Source organism: Panicum virgatum, chromosome 2K (assembly GCF_016808335.1).
Source record: "Panicum virgatum strain AP13 chromosome 2K, P.virgatum_v5, whole genome shotgun sequence".
Taxonomy (NCBI): Eukaryota; Viridiplantae; Streptophyta; class Magnoliopsida; order Poales; family Poaceae; genus Panicum; species Panicum virgatum.
The window spans coordinates 23,257,539-23,265,926 of NC_053137.1; the positions used below are offsets into that span (position 1 = coordinate 23,257,539).

Consider the following 8,388-nt stretch of genomic DNA (forward strand, 5'->3'; position numbering starts at 1 on the left):
TTCTGTGGCAAGCCGAACGAGGACGCAAATGCACATTTGCAGAACTTTCTGGAGCTCTGCGACACCGTTGTCATACGGGGTGTCGCCGCCGATGTTGTCAAGCTTCGTCTGTTTCCCTTTTCCCTCCTGGGAAAGGCGAAATAGTGGTTTTATAAAGAAAAGGACATCGACACCTGGGCCAAATGCTCCAAGGCGTTCCTCGCAAAATTCTTCCCGCTGGGTAAAACAAATGCCCTGCGTGGGAAAATTTCAAGTTTCCAGCAGACGGGGATGGAATCCATCCCAGAAGTTTGGGAAAGGCTGCAGGAATACATCCTGGCCTGTCCTCATCATGGCATGGATGAGTGGCTCGTCCTGCAAAGCTTCTACAACGGGCTCACAACGACATCTCGAGCCAACATTGATGCTGTTGCTGAAGGAGACTTCCTCGACCTAACTATAGCCAAATCCAAAGCATTGGTCGAGAAGATGGTCTCCAATCAGGGGGTGGAGCGATGAACGACTCCAACAACACACCAAGGGCACGCATACCGTCAAAGAGACGGATATGATTGCCGCGAAGCTGGACCTCCTAATCAAGAAGATGGAGGATGGGAGCAAACAACTGATCCATGCTCCCATTTACGCCATGGGTTCGCACTCCACGTGCAAAGTCTGTGGTAATGATGGACACTCGGGGAACGACTGCCCCGAAACCCGTGAAGACTGCGCCTACCTCAACAACAACAACAACGGGTACCGTCCACAACAAGGAGGCCAAGGGTGGAACCAGCCACGTCCACCTTTTCAGGGAGGTAATAACTACAATCCTTCTTATAATTCGAATTTCAATTCAAACCAACCTCCCTTGTGAGAACTTGTTCTTGGCCAAGTTAAAATCAATGAAAATATAAATAAAAAGCTATTGGCCAATGACAAATCCCTGGAAAGTTTAAATGTCAAGCTTGAAACTTTGTCTTCAACTCTTAAAAACCAGTTAAGTTTCAACAAAATGATCAAAACCCAGCTTGCACAAATTGCTGCTTCATTACCTGCTGTTGAGAGCGGGAAGATCCCGGGGCAACCAGATTCTCCCGTTGAAAATGTCAGCATGGTGTCTACCGGACGGGGTAACTCGTCCCGGAGGCCACCACGTAATAACCATGCAGGTAGGTACTATCCCCCAAGGAACGACGTTTGGGATGGCTTGGTGGCAGCAGTGCAAGAGGATCCAGGGGTCCCCATGATCAGCTGCTCGATCTACATCAAATACTTCAAGTGATGCCTATTCTATCTGGGGGCAAGCGTGAATATAATGCCCAAGGTAATATATGAAGCACTTGAATATCCTGCTCTTTCCCCAACAACTATGCTCGTACAGCTTGCAGATTCAACCATTCGGTATCCCGAAGGGATAGACAAACATGTTTTCATACGAGTACGAGACTTCTTCGTCCTTGCCGACTTTGTGGTAATGGATATGGAGGGCGACCTTTTCTAAGGTCTGCCAATGCAAGGATCGATGTTGGAAAGGGAGAAATCCGTTTCCGTGTCGGAAGGGAGGATATGTTTTTCAGGTTCAAGAAGAAGGAAGAGCAGCGCTTCATGATCCAACAAGACAGTGAAGGGCAAGCACTCTGGGGTGCACCAGAACCCCAGCCAGAACAACGACCCTACGCACCTAAAAGAAAGAAGAAGGAAAAGAAGGTGTGGCGGAAGGTCGAGAATTCGGCCTCGTCCAGTTCTCCAGGATGAACCGTCGAATGGTAAGAACGATGGAAAAAAGTTGTGCACGTCAGACTTTAAACGATGCGCCCTTGCCAAAGGTAAATTGGTATTTATCTCATATTTGCTTTCTCCGCTTTTCAACATAGTCTTTGCACCTTATTTGCTTTCTTTCCACTACATGTTTGAAATTTTCAAAATTGTTTTCTGCACATTGGAATTTTTCTTGCACTTTTCCCTTTTTACAAAAAAGACCAAAAATGTTTTCTGAGTTTTAAAATCCTTTGGGAAAAATAATTTGGACATCTTTTCGAGCAAAATTTTGTCCGTGCACCATATTTTCAAAGTTTATGACCGTTGAGGAATCACCTGGCCAAAGGGGGGCACCAGGGGGCCCACCCTGGGGCCGGCCGACCCCACAGGTCGGCCGACCCAGGGCCAATGGTTGCTGGGTCCCACCTTCTCCAACGGCTACCTGACCGTTGTGCCTGGCTCTTCCTCGGGTGCACTCGCCCAGTTTCCTTCAAATAGAGGCCGAGAGAGGGGTGATGAGCTCTCATGCTCACTCTCTCCACTCTCACTCCCTCTCACACATTCTTGCTAGGGTTTCCTTTGGATTTTGGCTTAATTTTGATTGCAAGAACACTCTCAAACTCAATTCTTTGCTGCAAGATTGATCACATAATTGGAGGAACAACTTTCGGGTAAGAGTTTCATTTCACTAACGTAACCCAGATCGAGTTGTTCTCATTTGTTCTTGTTCGTTCTTCTTGCAAGCATGAGTGGTGCAGGACGGAAAATTTCCGGAGCTCTCATGAGGATGACGAGGTTGGGCTCGTCCCGTTCACAGGGCGAGTCGAGCTCTCATCATTCCCCCGAATCTGCACCAACACCGACCACGATGGACTATGAGCAAGACGAACAAGAAGAACTGTTCGAGGAGCAAGCTGCAGAACCGCAAGCCGAGGATATGGAGATAGATGAAAATGATGCACCGTACCTTGACTTGCAAGATGACCGCGAGCGTCAAGCCTACGCCATGATCAAGAATCGAAGCTTTGGTCATACCAAAGCCTTCGATCCGGACCTTCTCGAGAAAATAGGTATGGACATTGACTTCGCTCGTGTTTGGCATGCGGTTGGATGGGATGGTTTTGTGCCCGTTGAGGAGAATGGTTCTCATCTCCTCACCATCCAGTTTCTTTGCACTCTTCGGGGGTGGACGATGGTGTTTCTTTTCGACTTTTTGGAGTTGAACGCTATTTTAATTGGAGAAATTTCAGTCACCTCCTTGGTTTTAGCGCACGCTTGCCAGTTTCCCTTGCAAAAGCTTGCCGCGGTTTTGATCGACATGAGTTTTGGGGTTTGATTTTGGGTCAAGTTGTTTATGGTAAGTTTGCACCTTGGTGCAATGACATTCAAAACCCGACTCTTCGTTTGATGCACAAGTGGGTGGTTATCACTCTCTTTCCAAGAAATGATCCACGACCAGTGCACAACGATGAGTTGATGATATTATATGCCATGGTCAACAAGATCCGAATCTCCCCCGCACAAGCAATGGTTAAGCAATGGCTCACAAATTTTCAGATGACGGGTCCTATTGAATGTACTTCTTTGGTTACCCGCATCGCATCAAACATGGGAATCTTAGACGGGAACCCAGTTCCTTTCATTGAGGAGCCCTGTGTTATGATCGATGAGGCATACTTGGTTCAAGGACACACGCTCAAGAAAGGCCCGGATGACTCCTTGATTTTCTTTTCGCTTGGTTATGCAAATGAAATCCCATTGCCAAATGCGAGATATCATTTGTATAACTGCCGTTCGCTAACCATTCCTCTTGTTCCACAAGAGAAGAGCCGCCGGCATAGTGTTTCTGGTCTTCCTGGCAGTGTTACAAGAAGCAAGGCCAGAAGGGAGGAGTTCATATAGCAGCAACCTCAGCCTCAACCACAGCAATATGAGGCTGGAGGTTCATCCCAGCAGAGTGCCAGCTCCACCGAGTGGGCACGGCAGGTCTCCGGGCACCGGTCCACTAGTTCCAGCTCCAATGGTCCCCCGCAATGTACAGCTTCGTCCCGAGGCTTCGCCACTCTGATTCGGCAGATGGGCGAGTTGAACGTGCGCACCACCAACATCGATGAGTCGCTGGGCCAGCACATCGAGTCAACACAGAACTAGCAGCGCTACACAGGCGAGAGGATCCGCAATCTGGAGCAGCAACAGTAGCAATCCCAGGAGGAGTGGAGGGCCTACTTCCGTTGGTCTGGGTTTAACCCCAACCAGCAGTAGTGAGCCTGAAGCTAGCTTGGGGGAGGACCCCCATGAGAGGTACCTTGTATCAAACTCTACCTTTACCGCTTTCCAAAACCTTGCATGAAACCAAACAAAAATTTACAAAATTCTGAAAATCCATAAAAAATTTGCATAACTAAAATCAAATAAAAATTGACAAAACCTTTAAAAACTCAAAAATATTTACTTGCTTTCCAGTATGTGTAGTAAGCATGTGTAGTTTTTCCTTGTTGAGATGATGAATAGTTGCTCTGTTAGTTCCTTTCATATGCCTAGTTACAACCTTGTGCTCTCCCTAAGTTCTGAGTTTGGTGGCTAGATGTTCAAACCTTAAGCTTGAAACTTGTGGGTAGCGAAAAGCAAAATTCGAATCTAGGTTGTTGTGGGTTATGATATGGCTGAAAAGAGTTGCTATGATCTTCTCCTATGTGATGCTTGATAGTTTATCAATCCATGCTTAGATCGTTCATAAGTTATGCTACGGTCTTGGTTAGGCCAGATGATCCGGGTACGGATAGAGGTTCGTTGTGCTTTCGGACTTGCTCTAGTGTTTTACTCGTCCATCCGAAGGGTGGGAGACCTGGGGGCACTAGAGTAGTGACTTCATACACAAGCGTGGTGCTCGGGTATGCGGGATCCTTCGGATATGACCGTGCTCCACGGTGTGACTGGGGTAGACGGCAGGTGGTGACAGCCCTGTCCGTCCGGCGTAACAGCAGTGTTGCGTTTAGCGTACTTCCCGATGTTCGGGTTCGGTGTAGGAGTTCATGCAAAGAGGTAACGGGACTGGATGTACTCCGGTACGGGACCTTCTCCCCGCTATCACATTTTCCTGGCACCTGCAGTCCTAACCATGATCTAACATGACCCCAGCTTTGGATAGAAGCACTAGGACACCTAACCTAGCCTAAGCTCCAGCTGACTTGACGTAGGATAGAGTAGTTCCTTGTTTTATAGTTTCTCTCCTTTATTCCTTCCTCTTGGAGTGTGGATGTGTGCTGTGTCACATTACCCTTGCTTATTCTTTATCTGTACTTACCCTTGTTAGAGCATTGCCTATTACTTGAGGCACAATGTCATGGTTAATGTTGAGTACAATACCTTTGTCGCTGCCGTCCTTTGGGACACAAATAAATGATGATACCCGTACTCTCTGGGTGAAATGCTACAATGGTATATCCGTGCGCTTGCGGATCCATCTGTAATCGTATTCATTATACCACGAGAGTGGCACCCCTTGGGTGCAGTTACTAGGATGGGTTCGTCGCCCTCATTTCTAGTGATTGCACTAAGGACCGCCAACAGGCATTTCTGGTGCCGTTGCTGGGAATTAACCATTCCTAGTGATTGCGCTAAGAAATGTCAACAATTACTAGCATCTACTATACCAAGTAAAATACTAGAGATAGGAACCACGAATACTTACTAAACACTGAAGAATGTAGCAGCATCCGTAGAGGTACAAGCTGGGAGCAGAGAGCTGACACCCTGGCACTTCTCCCGAACTACTCTCTCACTCTCGTAGAGGTACAAAAATGAAGAAGAGCGCCAAAGACCGGCGCCCCTCCTGAGCACCTCTACCCTCTACCTAAGCTAGGACTACTCTAAACCAAAGAGGAGGCTTGGAGTTGCACTTGGTGGATGTGAACTCCAACTTGGTGGTGTGTCCTCATTTGGAGCCCCTCCCCTCATATATATAGGAGGGAGCCATGGTGCTTTCGGCCGAGGATTGCAGCTCAACCCCTTGGAACCGACCTTGGGAGCCAGTGAGGAGCTGCCATGCGTCAAAGATGAGGCGGTGGGGCCCATGGGTGTGACAGACCCACCGAGTTAAAACACTTAATTAAGCGTAACAGCCATCATTTGAACACATCAGGCGCATTAGCTTAATTAAGTATAACTTGACAAGCTGTTTCCAACCCACAGGCCGATCGAAACACACCAGAAGTCCCGCACGACGGCGAGCGCAGGTGGTACCAGCATGATAAAATATTATAAAAATAGTAAATCATATAAAGGCTTTTACAAAACATCTTTAAATTTAAAACTTACAAAGGAAAAGATAGCAACGGAAGGGAACCTAACTTACAGAGTATTTTTACTAGAGAATAAACAAGCAATTAAATAAGTCGAGAACTACCGAGACATGAAGACAAGACACCACATCGAGCCCACCGATGTGAAGCCTAGTTAGCTCTTATACCTGAAATAGGGTAAACAACAAACCCTGAGCAACTAATACTCAGCAAGACTTACCCGACTAGTGGGTATAACTTAGCCCACCTACCTAGACATGCAAGGCCTTTAGCTGGTGGCTTATTTTGCAGAAAACAGCGACTAAAGTAATTCCTTAATTTCCATATTTTTTAGCTCCAGGTTCTATATAAATTTACTCTAATCTAATATTTGTACGAATCAACTATATCAAACATGGTGGTGCAATCAATGATAATTCAATGTTTTCATCATCATAGATATATAAATATACTCATTATCCCATCATAATACTACGATGCGACACAGTGATCAAGGTGCTCATATCCGAGAGCGACTGACGGCGAATCGATCCGATTTAACCTTGCAAGGTGGACCTAACCAACACGACACATAAAAGCCCGTCGGACCCCACGCACCAACCTTTCCCCTCCCCGCCTCGAACTACAGGAACCAGCCCAACGACATATGGTCATCCGAGCTCAATGTGAGACCACCAAAAGTAAACATATGCATCCCAATTCTCCGCGACTACTCGATTCGCCCCAGGAGTTGGGTGCGGGTTCCTGTACTTTCGAAGCAAAGCAGTACTCGGCTTACCAGTTTCGACTACCTCCTACTCCCGGTATGCGGTTAGTACAAATTCAAACATGATCAGCAGGGCCAACAATGGTACGGTCCTTAACTGACTCAGACAGGACTAAGACACCCAGGAACCCTGTCCTGCTGCCATACCTACATATCCTCATCATTCCCGTCCGGTCTCAATTCTCCATTCCTTACATATCCAATTCAACAACTCATATCCTGAAATATTAATATAACTTGTATCTCGCGAGTAACCGGAAATTACTCGACTTCTAATCATCCTATTTCTCACGAGTGCAAGATATCACTCGTCTTCTACCGGAAAACCATTAAGCATAGCACTTCTATCGCCCTATACATACTAGCATAACTCAGAGAATCCTAGGGATCATGCAACTAGGGTTCCAATCAACTCCTGAAACATAATGCACAAGTAATAGAAACATATATAGATGTCATAATTTAAAATAATAGGACATGCACCGGGGCTTGCCTGAGGGTAACACTAAGTTAGTGTTAATATTAACATGGCCTTGGGCCCTTCCGACCATTGGGCCGGGTCTTCACGAATTCCTTCTCGATCTTTCTGCTCAGATCCTGGGCCTCACGATCCATTCGCAGACAACATTCTCGCTACAAGTTCTACATGTATGCACATAACATAAGGGAATGCAAATATGATTTTACAATTACAAGTAACCAACAAATGGGAAACAAACGCTAAGGATTTACACTAACTTACTCCTACCGATCACTACTCTGTTCTGTTAATACTGGTCAGACCGGTCTACAAAACTGGTCAGACCGGTCGTGACTGGATGAGACTCTACACCCTAAATCTGGATTAACCGGACGTATTCTCGGAGTATCCGGACCCCCAAGCCCGGAGAATCCGAACTTAAACCCAGAGTGTCTAAACCACTACAAAACCCGGAGTATCCGGACAAATGGCCGGACTGTCCGGACCCCTACCGGTCAGACCGGTGCCCCATACCGGTCAGACCGGTCCTAGATACTCAACCATGCCATAGGTCAGACCGGTCACTCCGACAGGTCTGACCGGTCCCACCCAGACCAAAACCTAGAATTCCTTGGCGCAGCGAAAATCGCCCACCAACTCCAAACCCTTTCTAGGAACTAGTTCAGGGGCACATGGGAATGCTTTTGACCAGAGGAAAACACCTAGAACCCCCTAGGAAAAGAGATCGGCCGACACAAGTGTATATACCTTAAACGAGCTTTTCCCCGCATGAAGAACTTGAAACCCAAGGCTTCCCGGGGAGGAACATGTGGAGAAGAAGGTGCTCCTCACCATCTTGAAGCCTTCTTGGCCTTGAGCTCAAGTTGGGGTGGAGGATTTGGGGTTTAGGGCTCTAGGGAGAGGAAGAGCACTTGAGGGAGAGAGTGAGGGAGGTAGTGGACATGAGAGAGGGAGAGAGTGACATGAGAGTGAGGGTGAGCTGGTGAGGGAGAGAGAAATAGAGTGGTTATAACGTTTGTGGGTCACACATGTCATACAGGTTCGACCGGTCAGACCGGTTGTTCCGACCGGTCAGACCGGTCCAGCCCAAGCTGACAAGAACA

The 8,388-nt window shown here is 47.2% G+C and overlaps 1 non-coding gene across 1 annotated transcript; it reads right to left on the minus strand.

Moving 5' to 3' along the window:
* Positions 1–229: 229 nt before the first annotated feature.
* Positions 230–338, minus strand: LOC120696284. Its single transcript, XR_005684062.1, has one exon. It is a non-coding gene; the product is annotated as a small nucleolar RNA R71 (small nucleolar RNA).
* Positions 339–8,388: the final 8,050 nt, after the last annotated feature.